Source organism: Meriones unguiculatus, chromosome 20 (genome assembly GCF_030254825.1).
Source record: "Meriones unguiculatus strain TT.TT164.6M chromosome 20, Bangor_MerUng_6.1, whole genome shotgun sequence".
Lineage (NCBI taxonomy): Eukaryota > Metazoa > Chordata > Mammalia > Rodentia > Muridae > Meriones > Meriones unguiculatus.
In genome coordinates, this window is record NC_083367.1 from 41749857 (window position 1) to 41767875 (window position 18019).

The window sequence follows — 18019 nt, forward strand, 5'->3', positions numbered from 1 at the left end:
AGTTAAGAAGCCACTGGGGACTTTATCAAGAGCAGTTTCAGCAGGGAAAGTCTTTGCAACTGCAGCTCCTGCTGAATTGGACACAAACACCTCTTCTTGCAGCACTGAGACCTGTGCTATACCCAGGGTATTCCCAAAGCCATAAAATACATGACCACAATTAGTGGGCAGGAGCAAATCTCTCAGGGAAAATCTTCCTCTTCACGTTACCATCCCAAAGGCTCTGACCTGAGAGTGTTATCTGTCATCATCTACTTTACTGCCTAACTCACCCAGCTCCCCTTGGAAGAGAGTCCATCAAGACTTCAGTAAAGCGAGCTTTCCTCTGGAGAACCTGCATTCTAGAGTTGCAACCCAGACTCTTTATTATTATTTATTCTTGTTCTCGTCTCCCAGGTTCACTCATTCTACCTAAAAGCGAAGAAAAAGTCGCGTGGCACGAAACCTTCATCAGCATGAATGTTGCTGCTGAGAAAGACAATTGCTGCGCTCTTCTTGCCTTTCTCTGAGCCCCTTCCTCAGGAAATGCCTCTTCTGTTTTGATCTGTAGTCATGCAGGTCTCAGCATTTCCATGCAGTAAAGACACTTCTTGAAGGGAAAACAAACTTCTCACTACCAAGTGTTAGGGGTAGCGGCTGCACATTTGTGATGCCCTGATGTATGAGAGTACAGTTTAGTACTTGCCTGGCAAACCTGAAGCCCTGAGTTCAATTCCAATCACCCTATGCACACACGGAGCTGAAGTCTAAGAACACCTACAACTGCAAATATAGTTCCTACAAACAGAAGATGGCATGTTCAGCCAGGGAGCACTGCACGGAGTCATTCTAGATGCAGCTGCGCTACGAATTAGAGACACTCTATCAAAAAAGCCCTCGCTCTGCTCTGATTTAGCTCTGTGCACTTTACAAATACTAGACTCCCTTGAATAGCTGTCTTCCAAAGACATAATCCATCTGTCCTCACAGGTCGGTAAGCTGTCGGATGACTTTGTTCTGAAAGCTGATGCAATGTGACCAGAGTCAAGTTTGTCAGAAATAGATAAACGACCTTGGTAAAGTCAGAGCCTTCATATGGAAAGTGTCACCAGAGTCAAGCAGCGTGGTGAGCCAAAAGAACAACTGAAAAGCACTCACCACTCAGCATCTCCAAACCTGGAAGCGGGTCCTATATGAGCAGAAAACTCATTTTAAGCCTCAAGACTGCCAGGACGGTGAGGATATTGCCCAATCAATAAAGTGCGGAGTTCAATGAGTTCAATTCTTCAGCATCCACTTAAAAAAAAAAAAGCCAGATAAGGCAATGTAGACGCATAATTCCATATAGAGGCAGAGACAGGAGGATCTTATCTTAGCAAAATCAGTGAGCATCAGGCTTGGTGAGAGAGCCTGCCTCAAAAACTAAGATGAAAAAAAGATTGAAAAAGATACTTGACCTCAGTTTCTGTTTTACGCACACATCCACGCATGCATGCACTTGTGGGTATACATATTTAAACGTAAATGCGTGTGTGAATGTATATATAATACACATACTCAATTTGAGTTATGATCTATAGCCACACAACACAGCCTTTCCCATCTTGAACAGTAAAAGCATCGTATTATCTTAACATTTTAAAGGACTATTTTTTAGCATTTCTTCTTCCTATAGGTGAAACTCATCAGTGATTATATGGGGCATGTCCACTATCACCAAACTACAGTGTGACACAGAAAACCCTTGAATGCAAGTTCCCTGAAATCCCTTCCACTTATACAGTGAATAATCCTGCTTATTCACTGTAACAAAGATTGGAATCTAATAGTACCCAAACAGTAGGGTAGGCAACTGATGACATGGCATCACCAGCATTAAAAAATGTATGTGTTTATACATGCATAATATAAATATGTTACTAAATAAGTATAAATACATAGCACTGGACTCAGGAGAGCTTTGCTGTGTCTCTGCAATGTCTGCAGTGTAAATTGTTGGAATTTGGCACCATTCCCCTTCATTAAGAAAATCACAACTGATCAAAATGCAGTATTGTGGAACTCAGTCCCAAAGGATACACATACAAAACACCCCTGCACCTAGGGCTCAGAAATGCTGCAGAAGAGGGAGCAGAAAGATTGCAAGAGCCAGAGGATCAAGAAGTTTGCTGTGGTGTGGTATCACCTAGTCATATAGGGGCTACAGCCATAAAGTCTCAGCAACAGCCGTTCAAATCAAGAGCTAAACCATAATATCAATATACATCTCAAAGTGAATGGGTAAAAGCCAACAAAGCCTCAAACCTACACACAAAGAACTACAGGCAACCTAGAACCCTGACAATGCAGCCACTTCTGATGAGAACTGATAGACTAAGATCAGAAAGAAGGAGAGGAGGACCTCCCCAATCAGTGGACATGGGGAGGGGCATACATGCAGAAAATGGGGGGGGAGGGTGGGACGAGGAAGGGAGGAGGGAGGGGCTTATGGGGGGATACAAAATGAATAAAGTGTAATTAATAAAAGTTAAATTAAAAAAAAAAGTTGAGAGCTGGAAAGGTAGTCTTACCCAGGGAGAACCACACCAATTGCTTGTCTACTGCCAGTCAGCCTTGAAAACATACATACAACTAACATCATACAGACTAAATAGGTTGTATTTAGAATCTATATACATATACCTATATTCATGTGATAACAATTAGTGGAAAAAAAAACAGACCATAAATTTGAAAGAGAGAGGAGATGATGACCTTATGGAAAGGTTACAAGGGAGAAAAAGGAAGGGAGAATGTTGTAATTATATCTTAATCTTAAAAATAAAATAAGAAAAGAAAAGATTTTAGATTCCTGCTAAGCCTAAAATATATTAAATGTTATAGTAGTATCCTTAACGTAATGTTAGTATTGTCATTGTTATTGCTAAGTAAGAAAACCAAAGCATAGGAAATAAAATGGTATTCCAAATTAATGCTACCTAGCTGACTACAGAAGTAAAAGAGCAATAATAGTCCACCTGATCCTGCCAGAGTCAGTGTCTGCATTCACATAGTTGTGCCTGCTTCTCAGGTTGAGGAAGGAATCAGAAGTTGTGTGATGTGGATTAGTTCAAGTAGAAAAGGAAGAATGGTTTCTTCTAGACGGACAATCAGAAAGCACTCAAAATAGAAAATGTGCAAAGTTGGGAATGGAAAGAGGGTTTGCCTGGCTAGAACTGAGTGGACAGCAGTGACAGTTAAGGCCTGCAGAACAAGATACTTCTTTAGAGTTTGCATGCTCGTCAGACATGTGGGAGGGTGATTTTTGCTTGAAGAACAAATTGATGGTCTTCAGGGATTCTTTATTATTGCTAGGTAATGGTTAGGGAAGAAGCAAAACAGAGTGAAGAGAATTGCTGTCCATTACATAAGACTGAAGTTGTCTCCTGGATTTCCCTGGGGACCCGTGTGATGAAAACAATGTCAGTCACACTCCTGTTTTCCCATGTGGTCTTGTAAGCCATTAGGATGCACAATATCCCCCTTATGTGCCTATGTATCTGTGAACAAACTTTCCTTTCTGATGGCCTTTAATCTTCTTTGATAAAGTACTAATGCCCTCTGTTCAAATTACCGCCTGTGCTAAACTTGAACTCCAGTCTAAAAGAGAGGCTCCTAATTCCATCTATTTCTACTAGAGATCCCTTTCATTTTTGATGGTCAAATGATAATGCAATCCTTTCTGGAAGGATTCATTGAAAGATAAGATTGTACTGCAAATGACTTTGTATGTTATTAGAAATGTATGCTCAACAAACATCTTTAATGACAGGGACTGAGCACAAAACCATCAAACTCTCGAATCCAAGTGCCCCAAACCACCAGAGTAATAGTTTCTCTCTGTTGCTTAGCTTTAAGTTTACCTTCATTGAAGAATTTTTATGTCCTATTGAAAGCAAAGGGGATCTGACATAATTATTTAGATCCATCTTAAAAAAGGTCTATTTGTCTGCTATAAAAATGAAAATCAACTGAGCATTAAAGTATCAGAGTAAGGTGGAAGGAGAAAGCCATTCTGATTATCCTTTCCCTGGAAGCTTATGCCATGACAAGCACTCACTAGTCAACTGTATTCTTAGCTTCCCCTCAGTGTCCATAGAACTTCAGAACTTTGTCCATTATGCATTATTATTATTATTATTAAAATTATTATTAAAGTCATTTTATATGAAGCATAAGTACTTTGGGTTGTATTTATCCATCTCCAGCACTGACATTAAAGTAATATTCCCATGTACTTTGAAAATGTAAATGAATGTGTTTCTACATGACTAATGATGAGTCAGCACTGAGCAAAGATTCTATAGTTATAAACACATTAGCTAAACTGGCAGCAAGAAAGCTAATAGTGAAGGGGATTTCAACTTGTTCATCACAAGTTGTACATCCATTCATCTTTCAAGAGACCCTTGAACATTCTCACTTCTCCAAAGAGGAGTTGTTTTCCAGATCCTTAGAACTATCTATTTTCAGACTGGAGAAATAGTTTTATTGGTTAGTGATTCCTTTTACAACTCTTAGAACCTGACTTTGATCCTCAGACCCCACATTAAAATAATCTCCGTGGTAACATATGTTATAATGTCAGGGTTGAAAAGGTGGAAATGAGCTCATTGACCAGACATCCTGATATACCAGCCAAGTTCTAGGCCAGTAAAAGAATGTGTTAAAAAAAAAAAGAGAGAGAGAGAAGGCGGGAGGGAGAGAGGAAAGAAGAAAGGAAGGAACCAATGAACGAATGAATGAACAAAAGGAAAATGGAGGGAAGGAAAAAAGGAAAGGCAGAGGAGAAATACTTGATTTTGTCTCCCGCCATCAGATGCACACATATACATGTAATTCCCACACATGTGCACCTACACGAACATGAAGGTACACACACTCCAAAACCAACCAACCAAACCAAAACAAAACAAATAAACCCCCCCCTCCAAGAAAAAAAGCATACATTCTTGGCTTTGAAAATTAGATAGTGTGTAGAGATCGGAGCAGGGTCCAGAAAGATGGTAGTTGAAAGACTTCATCCTCGAAAAGCAAAGAATGGACTGGCAACGTAGCACAGTGCAGTGTCTGTGGCGCTTGCCCAGCACACAGAAGCCCTGGAATCCATCCATAGCACTGGATAAGGAGGGCAGTAGAGAGGGAATGCCCAAATCAGCTTATTCTCATCACATTTTCAAAAGGTGGCAACATATCCAGCATGAAATGAAAGGAGACAGGCATCCAGCAGGATAGGAGTTTGGCTGAATCCTGAAAAAAGAGACAATGCCACAGCAAGGGAGTCAAATTCAGAAAACACAGACCACATCTGATGACGTTCTCCATGTTTTGGTTGCTAATCAGGGGTTAATGAGAACCCTGGAAGTAGTGCCCACCACACACAAGATTCCCAATCTGTTTCCAGCAAACCTCTTAGCTCTCCAGTTTCCTCAGTGAGCGAACAACCAAGCAGACACTTATTCAAGTGGCCAGTTACTAGGACATTTGCAATATGGCTACACACTGCTGAGACAGAATTGTCTCTCTACAGACAGAGCTCCGCTCATTTATCTGGCTCCCTCATGCTTCCTGTAACTTGTTCTCCCTGCACTCAATTCTCTGGCTGACCTTGCTCTGCTTGTATTATATTTTAGATAAGCCCATCTATTAATAATTTACTTGCTTCTCATTTACATTATGTTTGTTTTCCTAAGGAAGTAAGAGTATTGATTTTAATTCCTATACCATGAAGCAAATTATTTCTGACCTCTCTATATGTACAGAAGATATGCACTTAAGCTGCAACTCTTGCTAGTCATAAAACGCCCTGCTGAATCATGAATATCAAACCAAATAATTTTCCATCGATGGGTCCAAGAGTATATACTACATTGGGGAAAAAAAAATGAAGCCATTTAATTTTAAGCCAAAAAGATAACTGGAGCATGTAGGAGTTGAGAGAAGTTTTCAGGATAATATAAGGGATTAAATACAAGATCTAAATATTAAGTATATTAATATTTATACGTTAAATATAATTATAATGCTCTGAGAGAACATTTATTCAGAATTCTATCATTCTCCTTTAATTAAGAAAATTCTGCTTTTCTCGGTAACTGAGAAAATGATTCCTAACCATTACCTGAACTTCTCAGGACATTCTCATTTCCTATTTTCTATAAAGTCTATTGAGATACAGGAGACTTTGGCTTGTAATGATTCTTTGCATAAACAGAGTAGCATGTGTCTTTGATATTTCCAAAATTTCCTAAGGGTGACTGTGACACTACCTGATTAATCTTTAAGACTGTATCTACATTTAGTCCTATACATGCACTCATGTGCTTTTCTTTCCAAATTAGGGCTTTTCTGAATTCTGAGACATTGATTCTCCCTAAGACTTTTAGATGTGCGAGTAGGAGGGTACAAGGAAGAAAGGAAGGTCAGAGGAGAGCTCTCTGTCCTCAAATCTCAGTGAAAGTAAAAGTTAAGAAAGGATTTTATAGCAAGATTGATTAGCAGTCCAGAAATGTGGAGCCACTTTCACCCTGTGCACATGAAACTGCCAAAGCATTCAAGGCGTATTCAGAAGTGTATTGCTGTCAAAGAGATACAGAGTCCCTGCTCCTTGGACCGTGGTCCTCACTTTTCTTCCTTCTTCTATGCTGAATGTTAAGGTAGAGCCTGTCTTCTACCATGTTCACCCGCCCCTTATAGTCCATCCCTGTTTACCACAATGTCTGTCTAGAATTATGTTTTTATTGTATTTTTGAAACAAGGTATCACTATTGCCCTGGCACTTGCTATGCAACTCCAGCATGACCTCACATTTGCAGCAATCCTCCTGCCTCAGCCTCCTGAATGCTCAGCATGCCAACTTTTTTTTTTTTAGCTCCCCAAACTACCGTGAACTTCTTGAGAACATGATATCTTTTTGCAGGTATAACCTTTCAAACCCCCCCTAAAAAAATTATTTAACTCTATGTGTATAACTTAAAATTTTTAGCTTTTATAAAATGTCAGGCATTTTGAAAATATTTGATAAATAATTAAACAATCAATTGCAATAACTAAAAATTATTTGTATAATTTATCTGGAAACTAAAGATGAAACCTATAATTTAACAAAAAGATAATAAACAGAACATTACTTAGCTCTCAATATGTTTCTTAATTATTGTATAGAACTGTAAAAGGAAAATTTATCTATTCTATGTCAAACTACACTTTAGAAAGTAGACATCCACAAGTCATTGAAGCCCCTTGGACAGGGACGGTCTTCAATTGTTCTTGGACAACTGTAGTCACCAATTGCTGCAACTTTAAAAACTACTGAGCCACTTTAAAAAGTAAACAAACATTAGGCTATCAGAATATGTGATTTTTTTAATGTGACTCTCAAATGTTCATTTATGCACATTTATCCAAACAGTGAGGCAAGATTGATGATAGCTAATTGCTTTTATTTAGACCTGAGTAGGGTTATGCCAGATAGTCTTCAAATGGTTGCATTATTAAAATAAAATTAAGATAAAGTACTATTGTGAATTGGATTTAAAAAACAAAACAACTCCATTGCACAGACATCTAAGAAAAATCATTACTAAGTCAAAACAAGGCATACCTTTTATTAGCGTTCAGAGGGAATGAACTGCTTTTCTCAATACCAAAATAATTGTCAAAATGGCTTATATTGTTATCAATGTCAATTCCTTATTTCCTAGAGATGGACCTAATGGATGAAAATAATGTCATAATCAATGAAGCAGTATGAAAAAAAAATATAGTAAGTGTGGGCTGTGAAGGAAAATCTTTTATGTGTTTGTAAACCACCTCCATCAGATTTATTGAAACATAACAGATTTCACGTCACTCTCCATGTTTGTCTGATGAGAATAATTACATTATGGGGCCACCCTTATCAAGTTGATTCTACATATGAGAATTTTACTACCGAAGCAATAATACCATAATGGGATTTTCTCTTCTAAAACAACAGCTTCTTATTAAATGTCAGCAGATTTTAAAATCAGGTTAAAGATAGCTTGCTAAATTATGCTTTTATATGTAGCTAGCATCTTCAAGGTATGATAGAATGAAGCCAGGGAATAATATACAGTGGTTGCTTTTGCTTTGAATCCATCAAGCATCCTATCAGAGGAAAACTCTAATCTGTTATTTACATTTCTGTATGACTTCAGTAATCTCTAATATTTTGGTTCATGCCATGTATGTGTTCTTACTGTTCCATCATCTCTTTCTGCAGGATAAATGTTGATGTCCAGCAGCCTCTCTCCTGGGGCCACATCAAATTTTCACCACGGGCCTCCACCAGCTCTTGTGTCATTAGCTTCCATGCCTGAAATTCAAACAGAAAGTGTTGAAAATGTAATGGTAACTGGGGTATGGATAAAAGGGCTAATTTGTTACCATTCATTACACCAATTCAGCCATGATAAATTAACAGAGATAGAGTATTCTCTGCATTTCTAGCGCACCCCAGCCCAAACCCACCGTCTGAACGCTAAATGTGGGAACCCTGTAGGAAATCTCACATAATGAGGAGTGTGTAACCAGAACAGACAAGCTGTTTTGATTCATCTCTGTGTCAGGCTTGTTTAGTTAATGTATAATTTTGTTTTGATGTGAATCATTGAAATTTAAGCACGTTAAGCTAAATATTTGAAGAGTACATAAAACCTTTATTAAAAAAAAAAATCCAAAGTGTGTGTTTGAAGATTTTTTTTAAGTACTTTAACTAAACATAAAGTAATTGCATGTAATAATCTTAAGGAATTTTAACTTCTCTCTTCCTGGAAGGTTGACATTTGGGGCACAAGAATGTTTTGCTCTCTATGAAAAGCAAATTATTTTAGTACAAACTTGCCTCCTCGGATTGAGGGAATGTGAAAGCTCAGCATTTAATAGATAAGCTAAAAATCCAGGTCAGCAGTGACAGAGGATTTAGGCTCCATAAACATCAAAGAGCAAATCTCTGCATTATCAGGGTAGATCCTGCCTTTCTTTTCAGGCCATTGAAAACTGAATAGAGAAATGGGGAAAGTAAGAGATGGGGAGTTTTCATAGTTATTATACATGTTTATCAGATGTTATTAGCATCTTAAATGGATGGATTAGAGATAAAAACTATAATATTAAACCCCATTCTCAGCCTGGAAAGCTATCCTTATAACAGAAAATGATAGACATCTGGTTGTTGCTGTATGTAGGACAGCTAACCCTTCCAAGGCCAAGATGCACCTCACCAAGAATCTAGACATTTCAATACTGAAACTTTGTAAAATCCCCACTTATGTTTACCTGCACACTGGGGCAGCCTTTTGCAGAAAGCACCCAGTAATGAGAGCCAATAGATACTTCTGTAAATTTCTTCTGGTTTGTCCTACAAATGAGCTGAATAAATTACTCTTCACTCATGCCTTGTCACTTAAATTTGAAAAATAAAAAAAAAAAAACATAACCAACTATGAATGATCATTCAAAAGAGCTCAATTTGGTAACTAGAACAAGTGTGAAATATAAAGGACCATACTACAGCATTTGTCAAAATAAAATAAAATAAATACTCTGGCTATTAATTTTGGCAACATAACAACATGGGAAATATAGAAGTCGTTTAACTTCTAACTTTGCAGTAGTGAGGGAAGGCTATGGGGGCAGCCTGCAATAGTTATACTAAATGCAGGGTCATGGTCCTCTCAGCCACTGTTAAAGGAGTGTTTTCTGTAACCGGAACGGTTTAAAATCATGCAAACCTTTTCCCTTAACAGCTGCCCAATTCCCTCCAGCAGAGTTGGGGGGGGGGAGACTCTTTAGCACTAAAATGACCTTTTCCATGAATAGGTTAGCCAGGTGCAAGCTACCAGATGTGAATTTCCATAGTCTCTAATCCTCAAGAGCCATTTATCTCTTCTATAGGATAAGGCTCAATTCTCACAAGAAGGGGGCAGAAAGCATCAGCCTTTTATTGTTAGGGTAGGTGAGGTTGACCAAATTTTATACCCTCTAATAAAGAACGCTCTTAAAAACACTGTTTTTTTCACCACCTCATGACTGTAACACAAACCAGACTCAGTGTTGGGAGGTAGTAGGAAGATGCCAATAAAACTAATATTAAAACTTTAACAACACCCCTGCTGAATGCATTTTGCAAACACTCTGAATGATTAACTGTTGGCTCAAAATCATGTTGAACGACTTACACAAAGAGTTGAAGAGGCTTGAAAAGATGGTGGACAAAGGTCAATTGAGTTGGGGTTTCCCGACAACTTCAAAACATTCTCTCAGCCCATCAGTTGGCCCTTGCTCTACAACCCAGCTTAAACTCTGTCTCCTGCTTTGTGACTTCTCTAGCAAATTCCACATGCTGTTCTTCCTCTTAGACCAACAGCTCCAGGGTCTGCAACCTCTTTCATGTACCGCCATTCTGAGGTAACTAATATTTAATGCTATTTCAAAGGCTTTTGAAGATAATGTTGATTCAGTTTGACAAGTCTCTCTCTTTGTTTCCTGTCTTTGTTTGATCTAATTCAGTGATATCTAAACCTAATATTTTTAGAATCATAGGGAAAACTGCTTAAAACTAAATTATTTTTTCACTTTTTATTATTATTTATTTTACAGTTTATTCACTTTGAATCCCGGTTATACCCCTTCCTTCATCCCTGCCTGGTCCTACCCTCTCTCCCACTTCCTCAGCTATTCCTCCCCCCTAGTCCACTGATAAGGGAAGCTCTCTTCCCCTACTGTCTTACCCTAGCTTTCTCAGGTTCCATCAGGACTGCCTGGATCCTCTTCCTCTGTGAACTGGCTAGGTCACCCCACCAGAGAGAAATGATCAAGAAGCAGGCAATCAAGTTCATAGAGCCTGTCTCTTCTCCCTTTACTAGGGAACCCACGTGGAGACTAAGGTGTTTATGGACTACATCTGAGCAGGAGGTCTAAGTCCTCTCTATGCATGGTCTTTGGTTGATTTATCAGTTTCTGCAGGCTCCCTGGACCCAATTTTACTGGCTCTGTTGGTCTCCTTGTGGGGTTCCTATTCCCTCAGGTCCTTCTATAACCCCCTTCTTTCATAACACTCTTGTGCTCTGTCCAGAGTTTGGCTGTGAGTCTGCATCTGATTCATCCCCTGCTGGGTGAAGTCTTTTAGAGGATGGCTATTGTAGGCTCCCATTCTGTTCCCTCTCTTCTACCACTTCTGGGGTTTATCCTGTTTTCTCTTCTGAGTGAGAATAAAGCATCTTCCCTAGGGTCCTCCTTGTTTAGCTTCTTTGAGTCTATAGATTTTAGTACATTTATCCTGTATTGTATGACTAATATCCATTTATAAGTGTATACTATGCGAGTCTTTCTGCTTCTGGGTTACCTCACTCAGGATGATCTCAGAAGTTCCATCCATTTGCCTGCAAATTTCATGATTTCCTTGTTTTTAACAGTTAAGTAGTATTCTATTGTGGAATACAGAGTTAAACAGAATTCTCAACAGAGGAATATCAAAAGGCAGAGAAACACTTAAAGAAATGCTCAGCCTCCTGAGTCCTTAGTCCATTGGGGAAATGCAAAGCAAAACGATTCCATCTCACATCCATCCTAATAGCTAAGATCAAAATCTCAACTGACAGCTGGAAAGGATATGGAGAAAGGCGAGCTCTCCTCCATTGCTGGTGGGAATTTAAAACTGTACAAGCACTTTGGAAATCAATCTGGAGTTTCTCAGAAAACTAAGAATAATGTTTTTTTGTTTGTTTTTTTGTTTTTTTAAATTTTTCATCAATTACACTTTATTCATTCTGCATCCCCCCATAAGCTCCTCCCTCCTCCCCTCCCAATCCCACCCTCCCTCCTCCCTCTGCTTGCATGCCACTCCCCAAGTCCACTAATAGGGGAGGTTCTCCTCTCCTTTCTGATCTTAGTCTGTCAGTTCACATCAAAAGTGGCTGCATTGTCCTCTACTATGGCCTGGTAAGGCTGCTCCCCCCCAGAGGGAGGTGATCAAAGAGCAGGCCAATCAGATTATGTCAGAGGCAGTCCCTCTTCACATTACTATGTAACCCAATTGGACTCTGAACTGCCCTGGGCTACATCTGTGCAGGGGTTCTGGGTTATCTCCATGAATAGTCCTTGGTTGGAGTGTGAGTCTCTGGGAAGTTCCCTGTGTTCAAATTTTCTTGTTCTGTTGCTATAAGGAAATCATGAAATTTGCAGGTAAATGGTGGGATCTGGAAAGGATCATCCTGAGTGAGTTGTCCCAGAAGCAAAAAGACACACATGGTATATACTCACTCATATAGACATACAACATAGGACAAACCCACTAAAACCTGTGCATCTAAAGAAACTAAGCAAGAGAGAGGACCCTAACTAAAATGTCCAATCCCATCCGGAAAGGCAAAGAGGATGGACATCAGAAGAAGAAGAAAACAGGAAACAACCTAGGAACCTACCACAGAGGGCCTCTGAAAGCCTCTGCCCTTCAGACTATCAAAGCAGATGCTGAGCCTGATGGGCAACTGTTGGGCAGAGTGAATGGAATTTTAGGTAAGAACTGGGAAATAGTAAGAGCTGGAGAGGAAAACTAAGAATAATGTTACCTCAAGACCCAGCTATACAACTCCTGGGCATATATCCAAAAGATGCTCAACCAAACAACAAGGACATTTATTCAACCATGTTCATGTCCTTCAACCGAAGAATGGATACAGTATCTGTGGTGCATTTAAAACTAAATTCTTAAGCCTTAGCCAGATTTTTTAATTCTTCAAGTCTATAGGGAATCAGGAATTCACTAGTTCAGCAAATATCTGGCCAGCTCATTAAAGACTATGGTGAGATTTGTGTCCATGATCCTTGATGGGATATTATCTACAAGAGAGAATAGCTCTATCCTTTCATGTTTTCTTTTATTACTTGGTGTGTTGGATATTTTGCCTGCATGAATCTCTGTGCACTACGTGTGTGCACTGTCCTCAGAGGTCAGAAGTCATCTGGTTTCCTGAGACTGATTAACTGATGGTTGCAAGTGACCCTGAGAGTGCTGGAAAAGAAGCCAGGGTCCTTCAGAAGAGCAGCCAGCGCTCCTAACCACTGAGACATTCACTGTTCCAGCCCACTTTATGAGCCTTGATATTTGACAAACTTGACCTCAAAACTGTCAAAAATGTATAGCACCTGTGAGAGTCACTCTTCTCTTTTACAAGACAAAAAGTAATTCTACTTATCATACGAATGAAATGAGATTTTTTTTTCCACATATATTCTTATTAGGCAAAGAAAAGGAAACCAGAAGGCTGGAGATAAAATGAGCAGCAGTACAGAAATAATGGCTATGCCACAGAAGTCCTGAAATGTTGTACTGCACTGTTTGCCTGCGGAGGAACTGTAGCCATCACACTTTCCTGAGCTCTAGAGTGGAATTATCCTGGGTGGAAGTTAGAAGTGGGGATGTTTAGACAAAATGTTATTCAGAACACAGGGAACTTTTTCCTTGAGCAATGTGAGGATTCTTCCATTCAATTCATTTATTCAGCACACTTTGTTAGTTGCCAAACAGTTCTAATACAAAGGATATCATAGAGAGATGTAAAAGAGATGGTATTCTAACCCTGAATTCCTTTTCTTTTTCTTTTTACATACTTATTCTTTTAATCATTTATTTGCTTTAAATCCCACCACAGTTTCCCATTCCCTCCCTCCTCTTGGCTCCTCCCTCTCACTTACCCTTCACCTAATCCTCCCATCATCCTTTTCTCCTCAGAAAAGGTGAGGCCTTCCACAGATATCAACCAGCCTTGGCATATGAACTTGCAATAAGAATAGGAGCATCTTCTCCTATTGAGGCTAGAAAAGGCAACCCAATTAAAGGAGAGGAAGCTGAAAGCAGACAGTGTAGTCAGAGACAGCCCTTACTCCTGCTTTAAGAGTCCCATATGAAGACCTATTTGCAAACTGTTACATATGTCCAGAGGGATTATTATGCCCCATGCTTGCTCTCTGGTTGGCTGTTCAGTCTCTATGAGGCCCTATGGGCCCGGGTTAGTTTATTTTGTAGGGTTGCTTGTATCCTTGATCCTTCTGGCTCCTTCAATCCTTCTTCTCCCTCTTCCACAGGATTCCCCAAGCTCCACTTAATGTTTGACTGTGGGTTTATGCACCTGTTTCCATCAGTTACTGAGCAAAGCCTCTCTGATGACACTTATACTAGGCTTCTGTTTACTAGTATAGCAGAATATGATTAATAGTGTTATGAGTGGGCTCTCTCTTGTGGTATGGGTCTCAAGCTGGACCAGTCATTGATTGACCATTCCCTCAAATTCTGCTCCATCTTTTACCTCTACACATCTTATAGGCAGGACAAACTGTAGTTCTTGTGGTTGGGTTGGTGTCCAAATCCCTCCACTGGAAGTCTTGCCTGGTTACAATTCAGGCTCCATATACCCCACTGCTAGAGGTCTTAACTAGGGTCACCCTCTTAAGTTCCTGGGAGTTTCCATTGTCCTATGTTTCTAGTTCATCTGAAACTACTCCAACTTTCTATTCTAGCAAGAGCAAGGCTGATAACAGACACAAATAAATGATCAGTACATTACTGGACAAAAACAATTAAGTTATGATAAATACCATCTTAGATATTTAATGGGCAAGATGAGGAAGAGTGTCTGGGTGGATGCTGCAGAGCATCCCCCAGGCTGAAATCCAAAAGGCACAAGGAATGTAGCTTCAGGAAGAATGTCCTCCCTGAAGAATGAACAGCTATGGCAAAGATTCTAGGACAATAAACTTGGCAAGCCCAGGAGCCTAGAATAAGGCTACTGTGGCTGAGTTACAGTGGGTGAAACAACAGAGAATTACATGATGGAAAGATAAATAAAGTGGTCGGAGCAAAGAGAACAGCATACCAGAGTCCAGACTCTGGACTCTAGCTTTTCTCCTAAGTGATATTAGAAGACAGTGCAAGGTTTACAGTGGAGCAACTTGATTACCAGATGCTTAATTCCAAGACTCAATATGGACTCTTTGATCTAATATAGAATTGGTGTTTTGTTGTTATAAATAAAAAAAATGAGTGTTGGGCTATATAAGATTTATTATTAACCCTATGACTATCATGGTGGTATTATTTTACCCAGTGTCACAAATAATAAGAAACAGACACCTGTCAGATTTTATAATTGCCTCATTTATCTTGGGCCGGGCAGATATTTTGCTTATACTGTCTTAATAACCTCACCATCCACCTTTCAGGCCCCATCCAATGTCATCCACCTTAATCATCCTCATCTGTTCTACCTTCCATTCATAAGCCCATGGTACTTGCTTATATTCTTCATCTGGACCTTTTCACATCATTGTTGGAGCCATTCCTCTCTGCACACATGATTTTTCCCCACACTAAGCCATCATGGTGTCCTCCTTCTTCTTCTCTTAATGTCCCCTATCTCCTATGATTATTCTTTTGAATCCAAAAGCCTGGGAACCTTAGCCACACCTACTGCATTCTGTCCTGCACAGGTATAAGTGGTGTAATCAACCAGTAGGGTATGCCTAATGCAGTTTTATAAAACAAGGATAGGTGTAACCAGATCATGAGGGAACATAACATGCAGCAGTCTAACCTCCAATGGTTTTGTGACAAGAAGAGCGGAAGAAAGCCAACCATTGGAGAAGCTATTACAGTAACTCAAGCAAGAGGACAGTTGAAGAGGCTGATGCTGATGGGACTGTAAAGGTGTGCTTAGAGGAAATGCTTATGTTGTTTTGTGATATGGAACATATGAGATGCTAGGTCAACTAAAGAGAAATTAAGGCTATAGGACTTGAATAAGTGGGTGCTGGCTGCCTAGGACCAAGTTCCGGAAGGCCAATGCAGTCTGTGGAAATGTCTTACAGTGGTGTGTCAGCCGCCATGAGACTTCAAATACAAGTTTAGCTATTGTCAGAGGTTCAAAAACATCATCCAAAACATAGATGATACCGTCACTAGACATCAGTGATAGCTTATTAATAAGAGAATTTGAAAAGAATTTTGCAACATGCTCACACAAAGACCAGCATTTTTATAATCACGTAGATTAGATACTTAAAAAGCATTAGATATTTTAGTAAATGTATGGGTAAATTAGTAATCTACGTTAGGGCTTGATGGCCTTCATAGAGTGAGTCAATGTAGACAAACCACCCTGTGTCCCAGGTCAGCAGAAGTTAAGACATCATAGTGTGGCAGGTTCTGTGGTAAATGTGTGTCTTTCATTATCCCTACAAGATAATTTGAAGAGCCATGCCTGTCTCACAGAGGGACTTGAAAAGACTTCCTCAAGTGTACAAACTTTGCAAGAAGCAACAAGATTTGAATATACATAGGATTTGTCCTCATTCAAGATCCCAGTAATATGTATTCTCCTAGGCGACTTTCATATCCTAAGGGAGAAATTTCTATGATACCAGTCCCCTTGTTAACAATGATGTCCCCCTTTACAGTTGCTTCTGTGGAAGGAGCTAACAGCCTCACACTCCCTTGATAGAATTCATCCCATCTATAAGCAAGCATAAATGAGACTAAAGCCCTATGTATTTGAAAGTTATGATATAAAGCACATAATTGGATTGTTTACTTTGCAAGGCCACGGCTTTAACTTGCATTATGCAATAAAACCTCGCCAATTCACACTTGACTAATCTCACGTAAAATTAACCAACTAAACTACATGTAATCAAAAATGCTAGCTTTTCTTCAAGTCATTCTTTACGAAATGATTTGAGTAAGCAAGCTACACTCAAGTTGGTTTGTTTGGCTTGATAAAGACTCCCCTTACTTCTATTCTAGTAACTATGTGTGTTGTGTTACAAAGCAGCTTATGCCGGTGGTTGTGTAAAGCGATCTGAATTTTTTGTGTTGCTCGTTCATACCTTGTTTACAATATTAACTTTGCTTGAAATTACTAAATCTCAATTTCTTCCCATGTATTTCCTTGGGCAGATTTCTAACTATTTTCCTTACACCATTCTAAGTGACTAAGGTCCTAGAGATGTCACATTTATGGTGCTAGATAAAACAATAATAATAATCAATACCAACTTGCAAAACTATATTCCTTTAAAATTTGCTTAGAAATAGAAACTAATTTCATAATGTCTAGCCCTGGATTCATGGAGCAATCCTTCTGCAGTTGGCAGGAGAATGCAGCGTGAACCCGAAACCACATAAAGCTTTTAAGGCAGGCATTTCAACCACCAGCAAATTTTTGTCATTTATCTGCAACAGAGAGATCCCTGTGTCGAACAATGGGAAATAACGAACATCAGAATTTGATTGAGGCTTATTTTTCATAGTTCAACAAATGATAACTTAGGTCAGAGAACCCACTGAAACTTGACACAGAAAGAAAATAATGTTAATTTTTAAAAAGAGAGAAGCAACTGGTTTTGGGAGTTAATAGTCAACGAGCACTTACTATGAGCCAACCCGTCTATGAAGGGGTTCACACAACCGTTCATCACAACCTGTGAGATGTGCTCTCTGATTATGCCTAAGTACAGGCTAAGTGGTCGCTCCTTGTAGCTAAGTACTTGCGGGTCACACAGAGGCTGCTTCCACAGATGAGCCCTGCTTCCCGAGCAGTGCTGATAGAATAGAGCTGCTCTCTTCTGTCTTTTCACATCCCTGAAGCATCAGGCTCTGGTTGGTATCTACAGTAGCTGGGTCGGGTTGGAAGGTTACTGCCTTCAGTAATAGCAGCAGATAAGGACTGGAGCTAGAGACGTTGGCCAAGAGGAGACTTTCCAGTCCATCTCAACAGCCCTTCACCTGACTGGTAGCAGAGACGTCTACAAAGTTTGACATGTTTAGCCTTTCCACACCCAAGTTCCCTGGTGTTTTGTATGTGAGTGTGTGCATGTGTGTATGTGAGTGAGTATGTGTACGCGAGAGAATGTGTGTGTTGCATGCATGTAGGTGTTTGGGTTCATGTGCCCCTGTGTGTGAGAGAGAGAGAGAGAGAGAGAG

The 18019-nt window shown here is 39.6% G+C and overlaps 1 long non-coding RNA gene across 2 annotated transcripts in view; it reads right to left on the minus strand.

Moving 5' to 3' along the window:
• Positions 1-1165: 1165 nt before the first annotated feature.
• Positions 1166-18019, minus strand: part of LOC132649450 (uncharacterized) — a 35912-nt gene continuing 19058 nt past the window's right edge. Inside the window, exons 2-4 of one of the 2 annotated variants that reach the window (XR_009587892.1) lie at positions 8241-8356; positions 7622-7729; positions 1166-1275 (exon numbers count right to left, since the gene is read on the minus strand). This is a non-coding gene — a long non-coding RNA (uncharacterized LOC132649450). Of the gene's footprint in view, positions 1276-4983; positions 5269-7621; positions 7730-8240; positions 8357-18019 lie in introns of those variants that run through there. The other variant, XR_009587891.1, reaches the window with a different exon arrangement.